Genomic DNA, 25,777 nt, shown 5'->3' on the forward strand with positions numbered 1-25,777 from the left:
TGCTGAAAAGACTCTTTATTTCATGTCAATAGTTCCTCATTTATTATGCTGATGTCTTCAGATCTCCTGTAAATTGCCATTTAAAGCTTATTTCATTGGTGTCAACAATCTGAGGATATTTGTTGGTTACAATATGTACATTTATTTCTGTGTTTATGTGTTCAACTGTTTTTCCTACCATTGCTTATATTTGGAAGGATTTCATTATTTATATTCTGTTATCAATTAGAATAAAAACATACATATTAACTGATAAATGTTTGATTTTGGCATTTTCCAGTTCCATCGTACCAAAGTCAATGGGTTTATTGAATGGGGATTTGGTTAAATGGCTGAAATAAGGTCCGTGGTGAACACAAGCTCAAGACACTTTCACGTTTTATTCTACGACATAAAATACATTAATATTACCCCACTCGTGATTTTTTGAAGCGGTTACGTGGCTTGAAAAAGGCAGTTGCTAACAAGTGTCTAAATGGGACAACAGAGGCTACCAAGGAGACGTCATCACGCTGAACAGGTAAACTCAGTCCACTTTTACAGCCTTGTTATGCTTATAACTGTGCTCTTATAAACTATTCCAACTTAAACATTCTGGGAAAATGTTTTTAGATAAAAACTGAAAGAGTTGTCGGAAGCTCAGTGATGGTGATGTTGAGTTCGTTTATAGCCTACCTTTAGCTTTTTTACATCTGGTGACTGCATTTAGGCTTCAAAATTCATAAAAGTTGTGTTCATCTGTGATAATTATCTTGATGGACAAAACGTGCAAGTATTATAAACTTTTGTTGATCACAGAGCTTGCTTTTAGCGATAATCCAAAAGCCTATGGGAAAATCCTATTGTGTTTTTCTCAAGGGAACCAGTGAAATGCTGACTGCCGGTTGACCTACAAAGTGACATCATACCTGAACCACTCTATTCCCATCACCTACAAGTGAAGCTGAGCAGCAAATCATCAGGAAGAGCTGAAATCTGCAAAGACTGAGTTTATTAAAGAGGACATTTTTGGCCCTGTTTACACGAGAACGCTCGCGGGTGAAAACGTAAAAATATTTTATCAGATGTGCCTTTCGTTTAGACGGCGACGGCGTTTTTGGGGCTTAAAAACGCAAAAAAGTGAAACCACCCTCCAGAGTGGAAATCTTAAAAACGCTCTACCGTCGCATTCCCGTCTAAAGGGTAAAAACGCAAAAGTCTGCTAGACAGTGAAGGTTGTACGCAGGCGCGCGGACTTGGTGTTGTTGTGTGGCAGTGCTTCACATTGCCACCTAGCCGCCTGGAGTGCATACTACATCGAATTTCACACACTTTTGCGTCACCATATGCACGCAGATTTCCCCCCCATAACGCTCGTCTAAACGCAGAATAAAAAATGATAACGCAATGCCACTTTTGCGTTTTCTCTTCAGATCATTTCCGTGTAAACATAGCCTGAGAACATGAGAGATCCAGAATCCTGCAGAATGAAACATACTGATACTGAAGAACAAAGAGGTTGGTGTTTATTCTTCATTCATTCATGATGCTGAAGAACATTCATGTTAGAAAGATTCAAGCACTTCACATTTAGGAAATTAGATAAACTATCAAATACAACCTTTTCTTGTTTGTTTTCAATGAATGGTCATTAAAGGAAGGTTTGAGCAACGTTCATATTGATTGTCAACATCGGGTCAAACTAAATATAATTTTAAGAGTTTTATTTTACATTTTTTATCTGATGCACATATTATTTTTGCAACCATGTTACCAAAGTTTTGGACATTTCTCAATACAGTTTACAAAATTATGTTTTTTTTGTTTTTTTTTTAAGCAATAAACAGTATCAAGTAAATTGTAAGCATAACTTAAGCAAAATCTGATTTATAGTTACTGACAAAGCCCTATTTCTCAGAAGTTATTCATAGTTAAAGAGGGATGATTTTTCTCACAGTAACTTTGGTAACCGGGTTGAGAATGCGTTCAACACTGTACAGTTTGTCTAAAGACTGAGACAATGGATTGGGATTATTTTCTTAAATCTTATTTTCCCATCATGCTGCATAAAAAGCCCAGATGATGTCACTTCCTGGGTGTCACAATTTTTTAGAAATTTGTGTTTTTAAAAGGAGGAAAATCATGTCATATGTAACAGTGTTGAGAGAAACATGTAGGAAACAGATAATGCTAATAAAAACTGCTCATTTAAAACTAGTTTAAGTCATGGTCAGTCTAGACTTTGAGCATGTGAAATTTCTACAGACACTGCAATGGTCGTGATATGATGTCACACTCTGTGGTGTCTTTTTTACAAACATAAATTCAACACTTAACAAATGCTAAATCCAAAATATACAATCCACTGGGGGCTGGGAGAAAAAAAAAATTATGCTTTGCGATACTCTCTCCAGTTCTCCAGACTGGCCATGACGCAAACTCTGCTTCTTCGACTCAAGCTTCTGACCCATAAATCCAAACTTCCAATCGTCAAACCCTGGACGATTGTGCCGCAAGGACTCACTCAGGAAATTCCAGGAACTAACAGTATCTTTCATCATTGAATAGTGGACATAAAACATGCAAATAACGTGGAGGGAGTCAAAGAAACTTTCTCCTGTTCAAAATTCACGCCTCTGTATTGGCCATTCCAGCAAAGATTGGTGTGACTGATAGGCCATCAAAAGACCCCAACACAAACATATCTTTGCACATTTTCCTCGTAAGACACTGTCACGGAGTCCCCAGGGGTGTGTTTCTCGCAAAGTTGTGTAGTTGGAACGACAGCTCTCGACCTGTGGTTAGAAGAAGAGGTTCTAGTTTGCATGACATGTGGACTTAAGGCGAGACACGGCAGGCAAAAACATCGGGTTTTTTTTACTGGTCAATTTTGAGATTTTTGGATATTTGTCTTCAATAACATGTCTTCTTTCAGACTTGTGGTGAAAAAAAGTCCGAAATACACATTTAGGTCTTTATTTTACTACACTTTTCTGTTCGCGTCTGTAGATTTCTCATAAATTCAACAAAAGTTGGCGTTCTTAATCCTCCCGCTGCTCCGCGTTCTCTGTCTTCTTCCTGTCATCACACACACCGCTGGAAAGCTCTCCTTTCCAATGCTGTCGGATCCAAATATGGTCATTTCCTTTTTATCAGCAACCAATCGTGAAAGTAAAAGGGCTGAATGTGCAATCTCATTGGCTGATGATAAATCTTTAAAGCCCGTTTGCTCAAAATGACCTTTCTCTCATTCTCCAAGTACGAAATCTCCACTTCAGTAGCACCTATATACACCAAACTTTCCAGTCTTGTACCTAGTTATATTATGAAGACATTTACAGAGGGATTTGTAAATATATTATTCCTAGCCTGATTTATATAACATTTTATTCCAAAAAACATGGCGAAAATAAATGTTTTAAGGCTATTGACAGTATATTCTGATTTACAGGATAACAAAAGTAGATATCCATAAATCCCTCTGTAATTTTTTCCCCATCTAATATGTGAACACAATGAAAAAATAATTTTTAACCTGGCTTTATCCAATACTCAGATTTCGTTTTTTAAAATATATGCAAAATAGCACATATTTAATTAGATATTGCCTAATTTGCATATTTAAACATTAAATTATAGAAAACTTGTAATACATTTTTTTCTCATCTTAATGTATGTAATCAATTGGGAAAGTTTCATGGTGATATCTGCTAGTTAAAAATTTTACCCTATTCACCTGTAGTGTCTCGCCTTAATAAATCCTTATCTTGAGCAAAATAAGCAAGCTGACATTCAGTACAACCTGTGTATTTTATTTAGAATACATACAAATGTCATTTACGTCTTTTAGTTTGTCAAGAGATTTAAAGCACCGTTTTTAAAGAGTGCGCATGTGCGAACGTGCTCTACTGTGTAAGAACGATTGAATCTGGAAATAAAGCAAAATAACTGAGAAAAATGAGAAATAATCCTCAGATGACATGTAGCATTAGCTAGAAAACATCTAGCGTTAATTCAATCTCAAACAGATTCATTAAGAGAAGTTATTACTCCACCACGTGCGTGACGTCATTAAACGACCACTTTGCGACAGTACGAAACGCACCCCTGATCAGCACGCTCTGCCCACTCGTTCACTCTCCCCGGAGTTCTAATTCACCGCACATGCACTTCATCAACCACGCTCACTATAAAGAGACACTTCCCCCTCACTTCTTTGTCTGGTCTCGTGTTTATGTGAACACACAGACTCTACTCAACCACTTACCTGTGCTACTTACCTCGAAGACACCTGTACTTCATCGCCGATCACCCGCATCCTGTCTTCCGTCATCTGTCTTCTATCTCCAGCCATCTGCCCGCTATATCCACGGTCCCCATCTACAAACTAGAGATCAAGATTAGCAGCCAGCTAAGTTCCACATCCAGTACCAATTCTTCTACATATATACTGTATATACTCACCAGTCATCTCTGCTGCTCCACTCCTTGCCTCTGTTCAATAAAACCCTGTTTTTGAATTACTCACCTGTGTAGCGACAATGCCTCTAGTTTAGGGAATTTATTAGCTCAAATGAGAGATAATATTCATAAGATATGAATATGCATATGCCGTTTACACAAATTGAATTATTCCAACAAGGGAATAGGTCAGACCTCACGTATATCAATAATTTCTACGATTACTCGTAGAATTTACTGATATAAGTAGATAGAATTATATTTTAATTGGGGGAAATTTAGATAGAGGTTAATTCTCATTTATCATACAGCCATCCGTCCGGCAGATCGGATGTACGATTTCTGAACAGAAACCTATTGTCTTCAACACGACAAATAACTTTCCTGTGGCCACAAAGGAATGATTATTTTCGTGTCTTAGACAACTTAGATTGTTTAATAGTAAAATAAAGGGGTAGAGCTGGTAGGTGATCACACTTTCAGGGATTTCAGTAATGAAACAATATGAGACAGATTCAATTCACAAAGATTATAGGATTTTAATCAAACAACTAAGAGTACAGGTACTATTTCAATCACGCGAGAGTAAATATGCATAACAAACAAATAATATAAACGATCGCAAATAAAACATAAAATAAAACAAAATATATGAGAGGGAAAGAGAAAGTGAGAGAGTTTAAAAGAGAGAGTTTAAAAGGAGTTTAAAGGAGAGAGTGTGAATGAGAGAGTTTAAGGTGTGTGTGTAAGATGGTAGCGTAAAAAGGGAGGTGTGTGTGTGTGTTTTAGAGCATGTGCGTATGTTTTCCTAGGACGCGTGCGTGTATGTGTGTGTGTGTTGGTTTGAGAGCACGTGTGGGTGTAAGAATGAATGAGGAAATTTAAAGAAAGGCACAGACAGTTTACAACATTCCTTCACACCGAGACCCCAACAGTTTCTAGTAATTATTAGACAACTTAAACAGCATTTCTTTCAGATTGCGAATTTAAGAATGGAAGTTTTTTTTACTTTACTTGTACTCGCTTATTTAGGCCCTCGTTTCATGCGTCTGTGGTGTTCAAAGGAGCCTGGAACACGTGGTCTGGTGCGTCGTCAAGGCGTAGCTCGTTGCGAATGTAACTCAGAGCGATCAACTTAGCCGAAGATGATTTAGCCTTAAGTTGGTTTTCTTTGGTTTGTAAGAAATTATCAAACTGAGGTAAACTATCAAGAAAAGAAAGACTTAGAATAGAAAACGAAAATAAAAGCAAAGGAAGGTTCCTTGGAAGAAGGAAGGAGGCGGGTCTCTCTCTCTCTCTTGCGAACTGCTACCAACTACGAGAGGACGCGCCGTGTTTTGAAGGTGCTAAGCCTCCGCCTCCTGGCGTGCGTGAACCAATCGTCTGGAAGGACCATTGTGGCCAACTCCTTACGTTTTGCAACGGTACACGCCTTCTCTGACTGTGTACTGACGAGATAAACTCGTTCATGAACATTTATAAACCCAGTATTAATGAAAGAATGCATCTTCTGATATTTTGTGTTAAAGATTCAACACCGTTGGGTTCTTTGGAACAAAACAATACCGCGAATGATACTTTTGTGAGCCTATAACACTCAGATACATGATTTCTCGTGATTTATACACACATCAAATTGGTTACATACAAATACAGTTTATATAGATAGTATTTTAGGTATGGAGACCACGGAACACTTCAAGAAATACATTTTAAACATTTAGAAAGATAACTTTGCACACATGTGGCCGGAAATGAGAGTGAGTCTCTGTGTGAGTGTGTGTGATCCAGGCTGAGAGTTCACAACCGCGCGCTGAACTTTTGTCCTCGAGCGCGGGTTTGAGAGACTATGTGTGTGCGTTTTTAGAAATGATGTAATTAACATGGTTTGGACATTTGTTCGGACAGAGTCTTGTTGTTCTGAAGTGTAAATCAGTGTCTAAGAGATCCCTAGGGGGTTCTCCCGAGATTGCTTTATTGGTCAGCGGATGTTCGCCCCACAGTTAAAACCGAGGGCTTTGTTGATCCAGCCGTAAGAGATCTGTGTTTTCAGATAGGCAGTCAATGAGTTACGCGTTGGTTGGTGCCATTTGGTCTGCACGTCCTGCGCGGCGAAGATTTAAGACAATGGAGGTGTCTGTAAATGGGGATTCCAGTAAGTTGATTAGGTCCCAGACTAGAAGAGGGGGTTTGATCACAGGGTAATCTCATTAATTTAATCAACAGCAAACCGGGTGACCTGCCTTATGTTACATCTGTCTGCTTTTCTCTATACCGTGACAGAAAAAGACACTCTGTCGCCAAGGTGCGGAACTCGATGGAGTAGTCTAATACGGAGCGATCTCCTTGGCGAAGGTTGGCGAGTATCCTGGCCGCCTCTCTTCCCGCTACCACCTGGTCAAACACTCATCTCATCTCCTCTGAGAGTGCCTGGAACGAGGTGCAGCATGGATCCTGGTTCTCCCACACCGCCGTTCCCCATAATGCCGCTCTTCCAGTCAGTAGAGTCAGAACGAATGCCACTTTAGACAGTTCATTGTTGAAGGTCCTGGGTTGCAGCGAGAAATGCATGGAGCATCTCGTTAGGAAGGCTCTGCAGTAGCTGGGTTCTCCTGAATAAGCCTCAGGAACAGGTAGGCGTGGTTCTGGCTGAAGATTCGGCTCCGGTGGTGTGGGTTGAACTGGCGGTGTGGGTGGCGCAGCGGGACCTCTCAGATGTTGGAGTTGTTGGGTGAGCTCGGACACCTGCGTCACTAGAGCGTGCACCGCCCGACCCTTGTCTGTAAGACTCTCTTCTTGTGCATCCATTCATGTAATACTGCGAGAGATGAATTCCTCCAGGGTGACCGTTGATTCACTTGCTGCATCCATGATTGGTCAGATTGTTCTGTCACGAATCAATAGAGGACGCAAGATGCAAGTAAAAGGTTTATTTGGAAATAAACAGGAAAGTCAGGTCAGGACAATATACAAACACGGTGGCAGCAGAGTGGCGCAGGGACCTTGATGGGCTACCCGGTGGTGGTGAAAGAGTGACAAGCAATAGATCCGTGGAATACCAGAGGCGAGAAACAATCCAGGCGGGAAACGTTGAGCACGGAGACAATAATCATCCAGGCGGAAAACGTTGAACACGGAGACAATCCAGGTGAGACGTTGAACACGGAGACATTTAAAAACATTTTACTCATGGATTTTGGGGTACTACAAAACGTGTACAGTGATAAAACATGCTGTTCTGTCTGTACTTTGTACATTCACTGTAAGATTTAAATATATTTTAATGTAAAAAAAAAAGAAGACAAAGAACGTAGATGATTTAGAAAAAAATATACATTACAGTACACAAGGAACAAAACTTGACAATGAGGAGAGTAAACAGAAGGGATTAAACAAAAATAGGCTAATTAGAAAACAATACACACATGGAGGAAATCCAGTCCGAGTAGAGGAAATAGAAACAAGACAAAACTATAAACAAAGGTCACAGAATCCCAGAAACATTACAATGCTGCGTGTCTATGTACATTTTCTGAAACTGTATCGATGCTATTGGTCAGTCCCCACGTGGTTCTGTTATTTTTACAAATTATTAACCAATCTAAAGTGTTGAAAATAGCTTGAGAGCAAATCTTGTAACTCCATTGGACACTTCAACTGTCTGAGAATCCTCGTAACTCCACCTCTTCTTCACTCCGCGGGGGGCGGGAGCCTCGCGGCATTTTGTCTCCTCAGGATTGAAACTCGCAACGATTAAGAAACCCTCGTCGAGCAACACGTAAAGCAAGCCTTAACTCTGATTTTATCTGTGTTAAACTATGATATCAGTTATTGATGTATTTTAAATGTCTACGTATTACTAGGCTTATTATTACTAGACTTATTATACGTGTGCATTGAAGTTTTAAAATGTATCTAATATAATACTTGAATTGAATTAAATGTTTTGGATACCAGCATTAAATTATTGTTTTTATTATTATTTTACTGACTCGAAGTTGGCACTGTGCATGTAAAATACCCCAAGTAGCAGGTTTTATTTATGGGAGAAAAAGGGTCTACTGGCGCCAGTAAGCCTATCTTTGCATAACTCTGTCTGTTTTTTAGACAATAATGAGTGAAAATAGTTAGGTTAGATACAATTGAGTCGGCTTGTTTTGTTAAAAATCGATAGCTGTAATGCTTTGGTGCAGAAGGAAGCCCGTGAGCCACGGAGGTAAGTTTGCGTGCAGATTAGGCAAATTTCCACCTAACGTTATTAGACTGCTAACGTTAGTCAGCTCATCATTTTTTGTTCTGCTTCACTTATAGCTCTTAAACCTTTAAAACTGAGTTTACGAAGATGTATGTAACCACAGTCGTTAGCTTTGATTAACTATTGAAGCCTTTTCTCTTGTCAAAAGGCTCAACGCGACCGCCGATTTTGTTTGCGTGCAGATTAATCTCCGCCTATTTTAGACAGCCTAATATTTTGGTATTGCATCAGTCATGTCTCTTAAACGTTTAAAATGGAGTTTAGGAAGATGTATGTAACCACAATCATTAGATTTGAATAGCTCTTAAAGCCTTATCTCTTGTCAGCGACCGCAGACATTGATGAACACTGCTGGCAGCAGCGACGTCTGTGTCCGTACCATTCTAATCAATGACAGCGTAACCTCGTATCTCCCCGCTCCCAAGTCATAAATCTCGTATCTCCGATTAAACATGATTTTGGGAAAATGTTGTGTTAATGTTGGTATACAACAGTATATGATAGCAATACAAGGTATAATACCAACTTTAACGATACAATGTTTAATAACTCAAAAAATATGCAGTTTTTTTAATTTCCTGAAAAATAATGGTTTTGGAGATACGAGGATTCCGCCCGACAGCGACGATATGCAAATCTAATTGCAAGCAAACCACTGTTGCTGCCATTGGTTTGCTGCTGAACAGTAGGAATCATAACCATAAATTGGTCTTCCTTTGGCCTTAACATCCATGATAAGGTTTGTTCAGTATTGGTGTCTAAAATTGTTGAGAGGCTGTCATAAATGCAAACCTAATTTTTACCAGCAAAGAGGTTGCTTGCTGTCACCCAGTGATTTCCCCCTGTGTGTAACGTTTGAACAAATGGCCTGGTCGGAGTACCCACAATCCCTCCTCTTTGTAAAACACTAAACAAAAGAGATGACTGAAATCCATCAATGTCATTGTACTCCCTTGCAAGAAGGTGAGACACAAAATCGATCTCATCACTGCTGAGCCAATGTTGGGGGTGCAGAATTGAAGTAATGGCACTGCCTTTGGGGGCCTGTGGTCCAGTTTTCTTGGTCAGAACTGTGGGCAACATTAAAAATAAAAACAGTACATTATGTATTTCATAAAAATTGTTGTTGAGTAGTTTGGACTGTATCGTACTAAGTTATAGAATATATTAACATCATCCTTTTTGGCTTTCTTGAAGGGGAAGACCTTTAGTAGTGGTGATACATAAATGCCTTTCTTAGACCGCCTTCAATGTTTCCAACGCTCAACATCTACCTACCCTGTGTGTCTACATTTACAAATATGTTTGGAAACATTATTGAAAACATGATTACTTAATAGTTGAAGTTAGCCATAAATTCAATATTTTGGAGACAAATTATTACTCTAACTTTTTTCTTGCGGGTAGAGTCTGAAAACTCCTTCAGCAGGGCATTATGGGATATTTGATCAATATGGACGAAATCATCCAGCCGTGTGAAGCGGCGTCTTTGAAAGCGCACACGTTTCAGGTCCACTGGCTTTTCTCCATAATGCCTTGCATTTTGTTGTCATTGGGGTAATTCTAAAAATCAAAATGTACACAACATACATTTCTGTTTTGAAAATGGTCAAAGAGGTATTAAAGATCAGATGCATTGTACAAACAATGAAGCACAGACCTGTGTGTCCAACTGACTACATCACTCAAATGTCTTTGAGAGATTTTGGTATGCAGGACCTCTTCCATGGCGGCCCAAATCTCCTGTAATACATTTAATTGATTTAAATATTTGTATTTCAACCTATACAATTTTGGGGGGGGGGGGGGGGGGGGGTTTGTTGGATTTTTCATTCATTCATTCATTCATTCATTCATTCATGCAAGTATTGTATTGTACAGTTGTTTAATAAGTTAAAATTTAATAAGTACAGAGTATATGGTGTTTGATCTATTGCTTATGAAATTTAAGGAAATCAGCAGGTGTATTAGTGCACACTTACTGTTTCTTACAGAAGACTTTGGCATTCTTCATGACATGGCTCAAGCAATGGTGCAGAACTGGCATATTCAATTCCTCATCCCTCAACTTTCCAGTGACTACTTCGTAGTACATTTGGAGCAGCTGGCCCAGAGATGCTTTGCAGAAAGTAAGGGAAACAGCCTGAAGTAGAACGAGGGACCCATCACACATGATCATTACTGGTCTCCTCTGTGAAGTTTTTCCAATCAACCGATAGTAGTCTGTTTGGAATGATTCCAAAAAATAGGTCACAGAAGAGGTGGTGTGGTCACAAGTTACATACGTTGCCACAGGAACTGGAGAAGCACCCTTAATTGGATGTCTTACAACTAGCTCATAGATGTAAAATGGAGCTGATTTTCCCTTTTTTCTTTTGTATGATGCTTCCAGTGGCATCAATGTATACAACATCTGTTTTACATCGCTGGTGGAACAGTCGTAATGAACTTTGTGACCACAGCATCACTCCTCGAGGATGCAGGAGCACCTTCTGGAGAATTTTTCCAGAATCGATTCTCTCCTTCACCATCTTTCTCAAGACTCAGAACTTCATTAAGATGCCGGCAAGTTTTTTTTTCTGCTAATCCATGCTATATTTTTCAGCACGGCAGGTGTAGGGGCATTATCTCTACATTCTGACTCGAACACCATGCTGTTGATTTTTTTTCAAGACTTTGTAAATGTTGAGCCCTTGGGAGTATGGACTCCGTCTTAGTTCTTCCAGGCTGTGGCACACTTCATCTCCCTGAAATGTGACTGCTGCTTTTAGGGTACTCTCATCTGTTACAGTGACCTCAACACAGACAGGATAGTCTGCAAATGTGCAGTACCCCAGACCGTGGAAAAGAGCTCCCCTTCGTTTGGACCCCTTGGTCTTGACGTGGTGTCTTCTGAAGGCAATGCTACAGTAGGGGTGCACTGACTCTATGCCTTTGGCAGTAACTTTTGTCCATTGAAGATCTCTGAATTGATATTGAGTTTGTTTTTTTCTTAGGCCACTCCAGGTTTGGCTATTAATAAAAACAAAACATGGATGTCTTGGCAGCTTGTGTCTAAAAAAGAGGTCAGCATCAGCATTACCGTTGTCCGATGTAGTGTCACTGTGTTTGCCAGTGTCCTGTGAGGGCAAAAAGAATACACACACACACACACACACACACACACACACACAATAAGGAAAGTAAAAATGTCCTCCTAGACATATATTTTTTTGTTCTATGGGTATATTTTGGATATGCAATCCAAATTTTGATATGCCGTCATTATGTATAAATATTTTGAAAAGCATCTCAGCCTCTCGGCATCTCAGAGACTTTTACACCATTTTACACCTTCGGATGAGACGTTAAACCGAGGTCCTGACTCTCTGTGGTCATTAAAAATCCCAGGATGTCCTTCGAAAAAGAGTTGGGGTGTAACCCCGGCATCCTGGCCAAATTTGCCCCTTGGCCTCTGTCGATCATGGCCTCCTAATCATCCTCATGTACTGATTGGCTTCATCACTGTCTCCTCTCCACCAGTAAGCTGGTGTGTGGTGAGCGTTCTGGCGCAAGATGGCTGCCGTCGCATCATCCAAGTGGATGCTGCACATTGGTGGTGGTTGAGGAGATTCCCCCCTTCTATGTAAAGCGCTTTGAGGTCTCAGAAAAAGCGCTATATAAATGTAACGAATTATAAATAAAAGTGTTGTAGTCATGGAAGCACTAACCTTCTTTGAGGGAGAAATGCACTTCCAAATATCTCCCTCATTAGTCAAATCAGTTTTGGATGGCTGGATCGGACTGTCCACAGATGGCTTCTAGATAATACAATGTACAAATAACCAATAATGATGACAAACTTAATATCAGATATGAAAATAATCACAACAATATGGAAAACCTTTTCAACAGCATGGTAAAATCCTGCTAAACCTTCTAGGATGGTGAAACACAAACAAAATCATCTTTCTTCATTACTCAAATCACAGTCAGAGCAGACAGAGCTGTCTAGTGAAGTTTCCTTGAACATTGAGAAAGTAGAGGAACAAAAAATAAATCAGAAAATTATGAAATATCCTAACACTCGTGCTGGACTGTAATTTGTTAATTTCCAGCACATACATTTTTCATTTCCAAACAGAGTAAGTGTATGTAAGTGAGCTATGCTCATATTCTGATTTTAAATTTTAATTATGGCAACTCCTGAAATGGGTCATCTCATTGATAATACCAGAGCACTGAGAAGTTTAAGTAAATAAAAAACTCGGCTCATAACATGGACGCAGTTATTGCATGGACAGAGCAAGAACAATGTAAGTGTCTAAAATACATGCACACAGTTCGATTAAATGGTAAAGCTCGCCCTCTTTAACAATACAGTTAAACTAAATGTACAAAGCAAACTTTGTACAAAGCTGAAAAAACCTCAACTCGATTTATCTGTCAATCAGATGCATGTAAAAGTATAGTTCGTTACTATAGCAACAGTGGGCTCGCAGCACATTTTCGGTAGAATGAGAAAAAAAAAGAAAAGAGAGAGAGAAAGAGAGAGAATTTAATTTAACATGTTAACCATAGCCTACCCCACTTATTTATTTTATTTTTTTCACTGGCACTTTTTTATTCATAGGGGAGAGCCGGGACAGTTGAAACACTTTTCAGATAAATGCTGTTTTCTAAGATAAGGTTACAGATATATATATATATATATATATTTTTTGTGATTAACAACTCACATATGTGTTCTCTTAGTATCATGTGTTATTCGTTACAAATATAGAATGATTTAAGTAAAATTTGACTTTGAACGGTAGTTGTGCTACGGTAGTTGTGATTGCAACACGGGTGGGACGGATGAAACATAACAGTTTAAACGGCAACTATTCATCTAATGCTTATTTGGTAACGCTTTAGATTACAGCCCGGAAAGTACTGCGTAATTAAAATGAAATTACAGTGTAACTTTCGGTAATTACAGTGTACCTATAAAGTACTTACGTGTAAGTGTAGGGGAATAATATGTAAAGTCTTGGGAATAGGTGTAACAACCAGGAAAATACTGCGTAATTAAAATGAAATTACAGTGTAACTTTCGGTAATTACAGTGTACCTATAAAGTATGTACGTGTAAGTGTAGGGGAATAATATGTAAAGTTTTGGGAATAAAGGTAAATAAAAAATAAAAAAAATAAAGTTTTGGGTATACAACCAGGAAAATAACAAATTATTTAGGCAAATTATTTAGACTAAGTATTCCATGTAGTTACAGGGTAAGTATGACATTGCGGGCTGTAAATTAAAGTGGTGCTTCTTACCCTCTTGTTCCATGTAGTTACAGGGTAAGTATGACATTGCGGGCTGTAAATTAAAGTGGTGCTTCTTACCCTCTTGTTTCATGTAGTTACGGGGTAAGTATGACATTGCGGGCTGTAAATTAAAGTGGTGTTTCTTACCCTCTTGTTTCATGTAGTTACGGGGTAAGTGTGACATTGCGGGCTGTAAATTAAAGTGGTGCTTCTTACCCTCTTGTTTCATGTAGTTACGGGGTAAGTGTGACATTGCGGGCTGTAAATTAAAGTGGTGCTTCTTACCCTCTTGTTTCATGTAGTTACGGGGTAAGCAGGGCCGGCGCGTGCACTTCTGCCGCTCTAGGCGAAAAACATTTGTGCCGCCCCTAGGGCTGGTCCGAATACCATTTTTTGAGCTTCGAAGCTTCGGTAGTAATGAACATCGAATATTCAAAGCTTCGAGAGGGTGCTGAACATCTTCTCTAAAAAAGGCAGGAATCTCTATGTGTCTATATGTCCGTTTGCATTTTGATTATTTCGAGAACCGTTCATCCAATCGACTTCACAAGGGAGTGCAGTGTAGCATTTGGTGGTGCAATATAGATGGACACGCGAGACACGACACGTTCAGAATTAATAAACTTTTAGTAAACTACAGAACACCGCGAGCGGGAAGCGGCGCACCTCAAGCGGGCAGGGCTTATATACTTGACGCGCGCTGCACTAGCAATATAAAACGCACACACACGTCTAAATTAAGCAATACTTTAAGGTAGTCTATATTTTTCTGACTAACAAATTACTGACACAGTAAAGGGTAGATTTAAATTAAGAAAAACAAAATTTCAATAAAGAAAAACAAAATTTCAATAAAGAAAAAAACTAAATGTAAAATTTAAATAAAGAAAAAACGAAATTTAAATAAATAAAAAAAACATTTAAATAAAGAAAAAACAAAATTTTAAATTTAAATAAAGAAAAACGAAATTAAGTTAAATTAAAATCGAGATTAATTTAGATTTATAATAACGGGTAAAAAGGCTAATAGCCAGGGGCGTTTCTAGGTTTTAAAAACACCAGGGGCTGAGCCAAAAACATCAGGGGCTGGGTAACAAGATAACATGATTCGATACAGAGAATAATGTATATTTTAGGCCTATATGCAGGGGGGCAGACTGGTTAAAAAATTCAGTCCAGGCCATATTACCACACAGACACACACATTCAAATGTGAGGCAGTTAGGGGGGTTCGGGGGCATGCTCCCCCGCGAAAATTTTGATTTCTCAGACCTACATATGTGCATTTTAAGGTGTTTGATACAAACTCCGCTGTTCTGCGCTCTAGCCAGAGAACACTCCCGTTGCAGGAACACTTTAGGCCAAGAGGAAGCAAATATATACATATACTATAGGTGGATGTGATCGGGGATTTTGGCTGTGTAACATTTAAAGCCACTTAAATTAACGAAATGACTCAAATAAAGATTCGTTCATTTTTATGAACGAGATCGAACAAGAGAGTCAGTAAAATTATCCGAACTTCCCATCACTCAGTCATGAGTCATGACTCGTGAGAGCAGGGGGCGGGGCGGCGCGGGGCGGGGCGGCGCAGGGCGGCGCAGCGGCAGCTCAGCAAATCATATAGCCTATTTTGTGAATTGTTCATTCCCGATTGGCACACATTTTGCCGCCCTTACAAAAGTGCCGCTCTAGGCAATTGCCTAGTTCGCCTATATGGACGCGCCAGCCCTGGGGGTAAGTGTGACATTGCGGGCTGTAAATTAAAGTGGTGCTTCTTACCCTCTTGTTTCATGTAGTTACGGGGTAAGTGTGACATTGCGGGCTGTAAATTAAAGTGGTGCTTCTTACCCTCTTGTTTCATGTAGTTACAGGGTAAGTGTGACATTGCGGGCTGTAAATTAAAGTGGTGCTTCTTACCCTCTTGTTTCATGTAGTTACAGGGTAAGTACAATAAAAACACATGTACACACACAATCTGACATCACTTGGAAAACCTTTATTTGAAAACAACTTATTTCAAAACAGATTTACAACATATTACACTTATTCTTTATTATTTTTTAAAAATCAACTTTCCATTTCAAATACTAAAGTCCTGACAGAAAGTAGCATGTTTTGTCCTTTTTTGTCCCTCTTGGTCCTCCTCTTCTTTTTCTATCGTTCCACTGATTAGCCTAATCTTAAGAAGGAGTCTTTTTCTATTCTGTATTATGTATTAAAAGAAAATACAGTACACCCAGAAATGTTCTCATAATTTACTCATCTTTTCGCTACCGATCAACTGTCACCAGCGAGTGCATGAGAGTCGGCTTCATAGGGTCGGCTTGAATGGCTTCGCGTTTGGTGAAGCTTTAAGCGTTCATTGCATCCTCGCGGGAGTTTGATGTGAAACTCGCGCGAGAACTGGTGTCTGTTCTTCTGCATGGTTTGTTTTTCATTATTATTATTATCTGTTATTGTTTGTATTTTGTTGTAAGCAATAATGAAAACATGAAAAAAATAATAATTCGACATTCGGTTTTTCGGTGCGCTTACGTCACGCTTTAAATTGTCAAGCGTAAACTTACTCAACCCTCTCATGAACGCGCAGGTGACAGTTGGTCGGAAGCGATAGTCTACAGTTTAAAAAATTTTAATATTTGGTATTTTTCTTACAAACGCTTATCGTTTCACTTCAGAAGACATTGATTCATCCATTGGGGTCGTATGGATTACTGTAGTTATTGTTGTATGTGCTGTTGTCAACTTTTAGGAACACATGAGCTTGCATTATATGCATTCACAGAGATTATTTATTTTTCTAAAAACTTTTGTTTGTGTTAATCTGAAGAAGGAAATTCGTATACATGTAAATGGTGAGGACATTTCTGTACTGTATTTTCTTTTAACACATAATACAGAATAGCAAGAGACATGTTAAAACTAGATTAACCCCCTGAGGTCTACGGTATCGCCGGCGATACCAGCTCGCTTTTTTTTTATTAGTGTAAAAGAAACTCATAAATACTCTGTTGACTTTGATTTTCCATAGGAGTTTCATACATCAATCGATTCTGTTAAATGTGTATTATTTTTGTGTATACTCACAATAAAAACAAAGTGTTGTGCTTTTTGCCAAATAAAGAAAAATAAACACGAAGCGAGTTCTGCCTTCTCTCTGCCAGTGAAGTCCATTCTGAAACGCGTCCGAAAATTAACAATAACTCAGCGAATACTCAGTCAAACAGACATACAGACAGACAGGCATGAAGCTTGAATTCTCTTATTTTAAATGAAGTCATTTATATAAAAAAACAATTATTCTCATCTTGTGAAATCTGTATTAAAAGAGAGCGATTCCAGTCGAGCTCATCTCATCTCATTACGTTATAATCGGCCCCGCCCACGGAGAGCGCGCGCTATTCAAACGCAAATGACTGAGGCAATCCTGTGAACGCCCACATCAGCTCGAGAAAACACACAAGTTTATTTAGATCATTACTTGTTTACACCGTCTTGCAGCGCTGTGAGGAATAATACTAATGGAAAATGTACGTCCCTCAGAAGTGCGGGTATATCGAGGAGCGAGCTGAGGAATACAAGTAAGTTTTTTCCTTCTCACGTGAATTTCTTCACGTGGGTTTCTGTTTATGAATGAATAAACGGCATGAATGCGCGCTGTTTACCACAGCTGGCAAAGACAGTTTAAATTTAAATCGCGTGTGTGAATGAATGATGATGTTTTAGCAAACTGTATTGCTATACTGAGATAAGTAAACATCGACTGAATGTTGAAATAAAATGTAGGCTATTTGTATAAGCAACGTATTAAACTGCAAATTAACAATATGCCCTAATATTTCATGAAAACAACGTTACAGTCAGACGAAATATGAAAGACAACATTTTGTTGACCAGATTTGGGTACAGTTTTTACTGTAGAATATACTGCCACATCAAATAAGCTTTTGTTTAGCCATTTCTATATATAAAATACTATTTTTGTCAAAAATAAAGTCATCAACTAAGATGTTAGCTGTTCCAATGTTGGTTATATTCAAACTAATGAATACATAGATAAAATGTAGGGCCTATAATCATTTTTTTTTACAAAGAAAGAGTACACTTGAAATATTGTTGAAATTGTAATTATTGTTGTAATTGTAACCATTTTAATAAAATAGCAAAACATATTTACAAGATAGATGTAAGCAAAATCTTAAATGGTCAATATAAGTCTTCTTCTAAATATATCTTTTGTCCTTGCATTGTGGCTCAGTCAGTGTCACACCTGAGTGAATGGCTCATCATTATGCAGAGTGGGTGGTGTAAACCACTCCTTGTTCACGCCCCCCTCGCATATTGGCTTTCCAAGCAAAACCTGTTTTACATCAATTTAAATCAATGTATGGTTTTATGTGAACGATAAAGCAAGACTATTTTCACATAATTTTGAAGAAAAAACTATAGGCGACGACATCCATAAGTCAAAAGTCTTATTGCCACATATTTAGTATGTGTTTTGTGGTCTTATTTCAAAAATTTTAATTTTTAGTTTTTTCGATAACCACGCATAAACATTATTCTCTCAAAAATGAAAACATGTACATACATGTGGCTCACATATTATTGTAGTCCTGTTTGTGCTATATAGAGTGAATTTACACCTTTGCCATTAATATGTTTATAAGCAACTGAAAAAAGCACAAATGTCAGAGCATGTCAGAACACCCCCAGGGCCCAAAAAAACGCTCAGACTCCAGAGGGTTAAAGTCGCATTTCTTCAGCCAGGCATTCATATAATCCTACAGTTCAAACTACAATCCGGCCTCTAGCTCATAAATGCCAGAGGAGAACTGGCCCCCGACTGAGCCTGGGTTCTCCCAAGGTTTTTTTTTCTCCATTAGGTCACCTGATGGAGTTTTAGGACACCATTAGGTCACTTGATGGAGTTTTTCGGTTCCTTGCCACTGTTGCCTTTGGCTTGCTCAGTTGGGGATATTTTGGGGATATTTAATTTAATTTTATCAATCAATAAATTCCTCTTGAAACAAACTTTGTTGTATAATTTTAATTTAATACTGTGAAGCTGCTTTGATACAATCTGTATTGTGAAAAGCGCTATACAAATAAACTTGACTTGACTTGACTTGACTTGACATGTCATGGGATTCCTTCTTAAGATTCATCAGTGGAAAGAAAGAAAAAGAAGAAGAGGAACAAGAGGAGGAGGAAACCAAGCAAGAGAAACAAATTGCTGTAAATCCGTTTTGAAATAAGTTGTTTTTCAAATAAAGTTTTCCAAGTGATATCAGATTGTGTGTGTGTACGTATGTTTTTATTGTACTTACCCCGTAACTACATGAAACAAGAGGGTAAGAAGCACCACTTTAATTTACAGCCCGCAATGTCATACTTACCCTGTAACTACATGAAACAAGAGGGTAAGAAGCACCACTTTAATTTACAGCCCGCAATGTCACACTTACCCTGTAACTACATGGAACAAGAGTATATTTTCCTAGTATTTAAAAAAATTAAAAGTTGCAATAGTTTTACTTGCCTTGAAACTTAATCAGTGCACCTTTGCAATAACAACAAATTAGCCTACTTTATAAATGCACTGATATGTACCCCGCAATTTAAAAAAAGCCTTTATGTATTTTTATACACTATTATTACAAAAAGGTGCAGTGTATGTAGCCTACTCGCTAAATTGCTCCCAAAAGTAAGATTTTAAAATACTTAAATAATCTAAATAATTTGCCTAAATAATTAGTTATTTTCCTGGTTGTTACCCCTTTATTCACAAAACTTTACATATAATTCCCCTATACTTACACGTACATACTTTATAGGTACACTGTAATTGGGTCATTCCTGGGATTCTGTAATATTTCAGTCCCCTAGATTTTTGAAAGTGGTGGTTCACCAAAATGAAATGTTAAAAGCTTTTCACAATACTTTGGTATGTCCTTTATAATGAATACAAATAATTATTGCATTTAAATAATTGTAATCATTAAAAAAAATCTTATTTCTGTCTTACAGCAAGCATTTTGTCATGTCCCTGAGGTTCTTCGCTGAATTTGTACTTGGAAAATAATTAATAAAATGTCCACAGTGTCTATAATTTTCGGCAATAATGCAAGTATTTATTTGTGTTCTTTGCTTTTGAAAAAAAAATAAAAATAAAAATCAAGATATTTAAAAAAAAAAAAAACTTATAAAGTTACGTCCCTCAGTCTGAACTCAACCCCGTCACGCCAACCATTCTCCACCCATAATAATTTAGACTCCACCCATATGTGACATCATTCACAGGAAGTTGCATCATTCAGCTCTCTTCAACAGCATGGTGCAGAAGAAGATGAGTGATATCACACTTTTTATTCATTTTTTGAGGTGTATTATAGTCAGGGAGGGTACTGTCAAGCTTAACAACTCAACCCCATCACATACAATTAAGATGGAAAATGATGACTTTTCAAAATTTTATTTTAATCCATAAAAATCTAAAATATACTTATTTCATTGGCTGCCATGTGGCCCACTCTTCTACACCACATTAAGAGCAGTGGCCATTTTGAGCAAAAAAACTCAACCCAATCACACTCAACCCCGTCACATATGTCATTGTTTCGGGGTTGTAAACTTTGTGACAGGGTTGAGTTATTCATTTAATTTAATCAATGATTTCAATTTAGAAATTTAATTTCAGTAAATATATTATTACCAAAATCATAACTAATAAGTTGAGAGTAGAAAATCAGTTTAGAGCATGTACCATGCCATACCATCTTCTTCCGCTTCTCCGGGTCCGGGTCGCGGGGGTAGCAGTCTAAGCAGAGATGTCCAGACTTCCCTCTCCCTAGACACTTCCTCTAGCTCTTCCGGGGGCACACCGAGGCGTTCCCAGGCCAGCCGGGAGACTCCTCCCAGTGGGACGCGCCGGGAACACCTTCCCGGGAAGGCGTCCAGGAGGCATCCGGAACAGATGCCCGAGCCACCTCAGCTGGCCCCTCTCGATGTGGAGGAGCAGCGGCTCTACTCTGAGCTCCTCCCAAGTGACCGAGCTTCTCACCCTATCTCTAAGGGATCGCCCAGCCACCCTGCGGAGAAAGCTCATTTCGGCCGCCTGTATCCGGGATCTTATCCTTTCGGTCATGACCCAAAGCTCATGACCATAGGTGAGAGTAGGAACGTAGATTGACCGGTAAATCGAGAGCTCCGCCTTGCGGCTCAGCTCTTTCTTCACCACGACAGACCGGTACATCGACCGCATTACTGCAGAAGCTGCACCGATCCGTCTGTCAATCTCCCATTCCATCCTTCCCTCACTCGTGAACAAGACCCCAAGATACTTAAACTCCTCCACTTGAGGCAGGAACTCTCCACCAACCTGAAGTGGGCAAGCCACCCTTTTCCAACTGAGGACCATGGCCTCGGATTTGGAGGTGCTTATTCTCATCCCAGCCGCTTCACACTCGGCTGCAAACCGTCCCAGTGCATGCTGAAGGTCCTGGTCTGAAGGGGCCAACACGACAACATCATCCGCAAAGAGCAGAGATGAAATCGTGTTGTCCCCAACCTGACACCCTCCGGCCCCTGGCTGCGCCTAGAAATTCTGTCCATAAAAATTATGAACAGAACCGGCGACAAAGGGCAGCCCTGCCGGAGTCCAACATGCACCGGGAACAAGTCTGACTTACTGCCGGCAATGCGAACCAAGCTCCTGCTTTGGTCGTACAGGGACCGGACAGCCCTTAGCAAAGGACCCCGGACCCCATACTCCCGGAGCACCCTCCACAGGCCGCCGCGAGGGACACAGTCGAATGCCTTCTCCAAATCCACAAAGCACATGTGGACTGGTTGGGCAAACTCCCATGAACCCTCCAGCATCCTGGAGAGGGTATAGAGCTGGTCCAGTGTTCCACGGCCTGGGCGAAAACCACACTGCTCCTCTTGAATCCGAGGTTCTACTATCGGCCGTATTCTCCTCTCGAGTACCCTGGCATAGACTTTCCCAGGGAGGCTGAGAAGTGTGATCCCCCTGTAGTTGGAACACACCCTCCGGTCCCCTTTCTTAAAAAGAGGGACCACCACCCCGGTCTGCCATCCCAGAGGCACTGTCCCTGACCGCCACGTGATGCTGCAGAGGCGTGTCAGCCAAGACAGCCCCACAACATCCAGAGACTTGAGGTACTCAGGGCGGATCTCATCCACCCCCAGTGCCTTGCTACCGAGGAGCTTCTTGACTACCTCTGTGACTTCAGCTTGGGTGATGGACGAGTCCACCTCTGAGCCCTCAGCCTCTGCTTCCTTAATGGAAGATGTGACGGCGGGATTGAGGAGATCCTCGAAGTATTCCTCCCACCGTCCGACGACATCCCCAGTTGAGGTCAACAGCGGCCCACCTCCACTGTAGACCGTGTTGGTAGGGCACTGCTTCCCTCTCCTGAGGCGCCGGACGGTTTGCCAGAATCTCTACGAGGCCAGCCGGAAGAGATTGGCCTTCAAATCTGCCATTATCTGCGGCAGTTTTGTTTTATGTTCCAGCACTGAGGAATGTTTTAGACACTAGTGAATTTACCTATTGTGCCCATTTGATAAAAGGTTCTGTTTGGTCATCTATTTTTGTTTTTTCTTACCAAAAATATTTGGAAGTTACTAACGACCGTACTGTCTGCAGTAGTTTTCTTTGTTTAAATTCTCACTGCAGTTCAGATAATAAAGTAAAAACTAAAAAACTAAATATGACTATGTCTTTATTACATGGTTGCCTAAAATAAAATAGTGTTTTGTTTGAGTCTCAAAGAGGGATTTTCGTATTAAACAAATACAAATTAAAAGTAGGCCAATGTGTCCTTTCAACCCTGTCACAGTATTCAACCCCATCACAGTATTCTCAACCCTGTCACATTAATATTTTTGGAAAATAAAATAAGGAAGACCATTAAAAATTAAAGCATTTCTTGCTGATTACCACCTGACATGTTAAGGGCTAACACAGTAAAATTGTGGTTTTAGTGAAACATCTAAATTACATTTTTTCTTACTAAAATAAAGAGACCATGGACAAACAATTTGGATATTTGTAACTTCCATCACATACAAATGTGAAAATTATCATAAATGTTACATTTGAAGTCATTGAATTGGTATGAGGGACACATGAGCAGTAGGTAGATGTTTGTTTTATAACAAGTTTTGTGTAAAATCCTGTTTAAACTAATTCAATTTTGTCCGTTACGGGGTTGAGAATAAAAGGTGTACACATCTGAAAAAAACTGAAAATAATAAAAAGTCTTAAATGCCTGAGATGGGAAAATATGATTTTTTGAAGGTTTGATATGTGCCTAATAATGTGGGGTATTTAGAAATGTAATCATATGTAGTTCAAAAATTAAAAAAGTCCAAGTTGAAATATTACCGAATCCCAGGAATGACCCAATTACCGAAAGTTACACTGTAATTTCGTTTTAATTACGCAGTATTTTCCTGGTTGTTACACCTTTATTCCCAAGACTTAACATATTGTTCCCCTATACTTACACGTAAGTACTTTATAGGTACACTTTAATTACCGAAAGTTATACTGTACTTTCATTTTAATTACGCAGTACTTTCTGGGCTGTAATCTAAAGCTTTACCGCTTATTTTTGTGAACAATACCTGACAAGTAACTTATGTACATATTGTTACAAACATATTTTGTAATTTATTTTCATTTAAAGTTTCATTTTAACCATTTTTGTTCTGTCGCAAAATAAACAATAGGCGATAAGCCTATGCTCATTTTGTAATCTTTCTAATAGGCTATTTTGACGAAGATAGACAAATCCGTTTACAATTAATTTTCTTACATTTCTTCCTTGAGTCATATTGAGTGTTTGCTAGTTGAATAGCCTGTTATTATGAAGAAAACGAGGTCAACCAGAAGACGATAAATACAATTTATTGAAGATTGAAGATTGGACAGTTGATGATTATTACAGAGATAGCATGTGTTGCATAATTGAAAATTAATCTGCATTAAAAGAAACACAAGTCTAGGAACAGTATATGATTCTATGAACAGTATAGGCTATGACCAGGTTTAACTGGCAGGAGGCGCGGTCGGGACGGTTGAAACAAGTGTCCCGACAGCGCCTCCTGTCATTTAAACCTCTTTTGCCCTTAAACTAAAAAACTCTGATATTTCACACTTAAGGGTGTGTTGCAGTACTAATACACCTGCCGTATTATCATTACAATAGCACATGAAACAATAAATCCAACTTGTCAGTCAAAAAAACGTACCACACGAAAGAATTCACTAACCGCACTCAAAAACAGCTTTGCGGATTTAACTCCAAAACGCCACGACGTAAAGAAGAAATGTTTTCGCGGGTATGGTAGGCTTTGCGTGCTGTACGTGCTTACGAAATTTGACGTGAGTGGTTTTCAAGGAAATCTCAGTGTTTCATCCGTCCCGCGTTTCAATCGTCCCGGCTCTCCCCTACTATTGTAAATCTCTCTTTTTTTATCAGACATCTCACTTAACCTTCTTTGCTTTCAATTATGAAATTATTCAAATGAAAACATTCAAAGAATCTTACCTGGACTTTCTTTTCAAAATTTGAAAAAAGAAAATCGCTAGTATGTTTGCTTAGCATACAGTCAAACACTACAATTTATGAGTTTAATATCATGTTTTGCTCCCAAATCACAATACATGTCAGTCGTGTTTGAAATTACTTCTGTGGTTTCATGTTGCTTCTTAACACAGAGTGATAATATATTATTTATTAAATTCTACAAGCTATGTTGATTAGCATTGCATTAAAGGGATAGTTCACCCAATAATGAAAATTAGCCCATGGATTTACTCACCCTCAAGTCGTTCTAGGTATACATGACTTTCTTCTTTCAGACGAATACAATCAGAGTTAAATCAAAAAATGTCCTGGCTCTTCCAAGTACTCCACACGGCTCCAGTGGGTTAATAAAGCCCTTCTGAAGCGAAGCCATGGTTTTTGTAAGAAAAATAGGCTACCCATATTTATAACTTTATAATCTAAAATAACTAGTTTACGCCAGACGACCGTAGTATTGGATGCCAACATCTTCCGTACAATATCGACTTGTAACTCTGTGATGTAACTGTAGTCTTTCTTGTCCTTTATGGAGAACAGGCGCCATCTCCGGGACCATTTGCTGTAAAGCTTTGCATATCTGTAAAAAAAAAAAAAAGGGGCGTGTGAGGGCATCTTAATATTTCAATGTTTCCAACATATTGCTCTATCTATTTTATTGACATTCCTGAGATCAACAAGCACAGTTTTGTGTTCCTGTAAAATATGGTGTATGGCAATAGACGTTGTTCCAAAAGTAGTTGAAGTCGTGAGCCTTGAAGCCAAGGTATGTGTGCTTCAACTAATAACCCCTGCCTGTCAGTCAATACTTTCCATAACATTTCCCCCTGTGACCAAACCGAACATCATGCATAGATTAGCTTGGAACATTTTACTGAAGAGTGCCATCTTGTTTTTTCCTTGGTGCCCTGTTGATGTGGTGATTGTAGTCGAGAGCCGCAAGAAAGACTTGTGAACTGTACACTTCATGTGTGAAGCAGAAACGTTTGCTGGCGTACATGAGGATGTGATTATGGAAAGACTCAAGTTCTGTAGTTGATCTGAGGGAAACAAAAAATGATAAGTTTAACCATTTCCAAAACAGTGCACACATGCAATGTGTTGGCAACAACAGTCTTACTCACCTGAAATGCAGATCCTTGAGCCATCGAGCGTCAAGAATTAGTTCACTGAGT

General features: G+C 39.1%; 1 protein-coding gene across 1 annotated transcript in view; it reads right to left on the reverse strand.

Annotated features, from left to right (window-relative positions):
• LOC309511319 (zinc finger protein 862-like) overlaps positions 1 to 25,777 on the reverse strand; it is a 210,061-nt gene that overhangs the window by 181,187 nt on the left and 3,097 nt on the right. The window lies entirely within an intron of this gene.

The sequence above is a fragment of the Leuciscus leuciscus genome, assembly GCF_965113295.1.
Source record: "Leuciscus leuciscus genome assembly, chromosome: 1".
Taxonomy (NCBI): domain Eukaryota; kingdom Metazoa; phylum Chordata; class Actinopteri; order Cypriniformes; family Leuciscidae; genus Leuciscus; species Leuciscus leuciscus.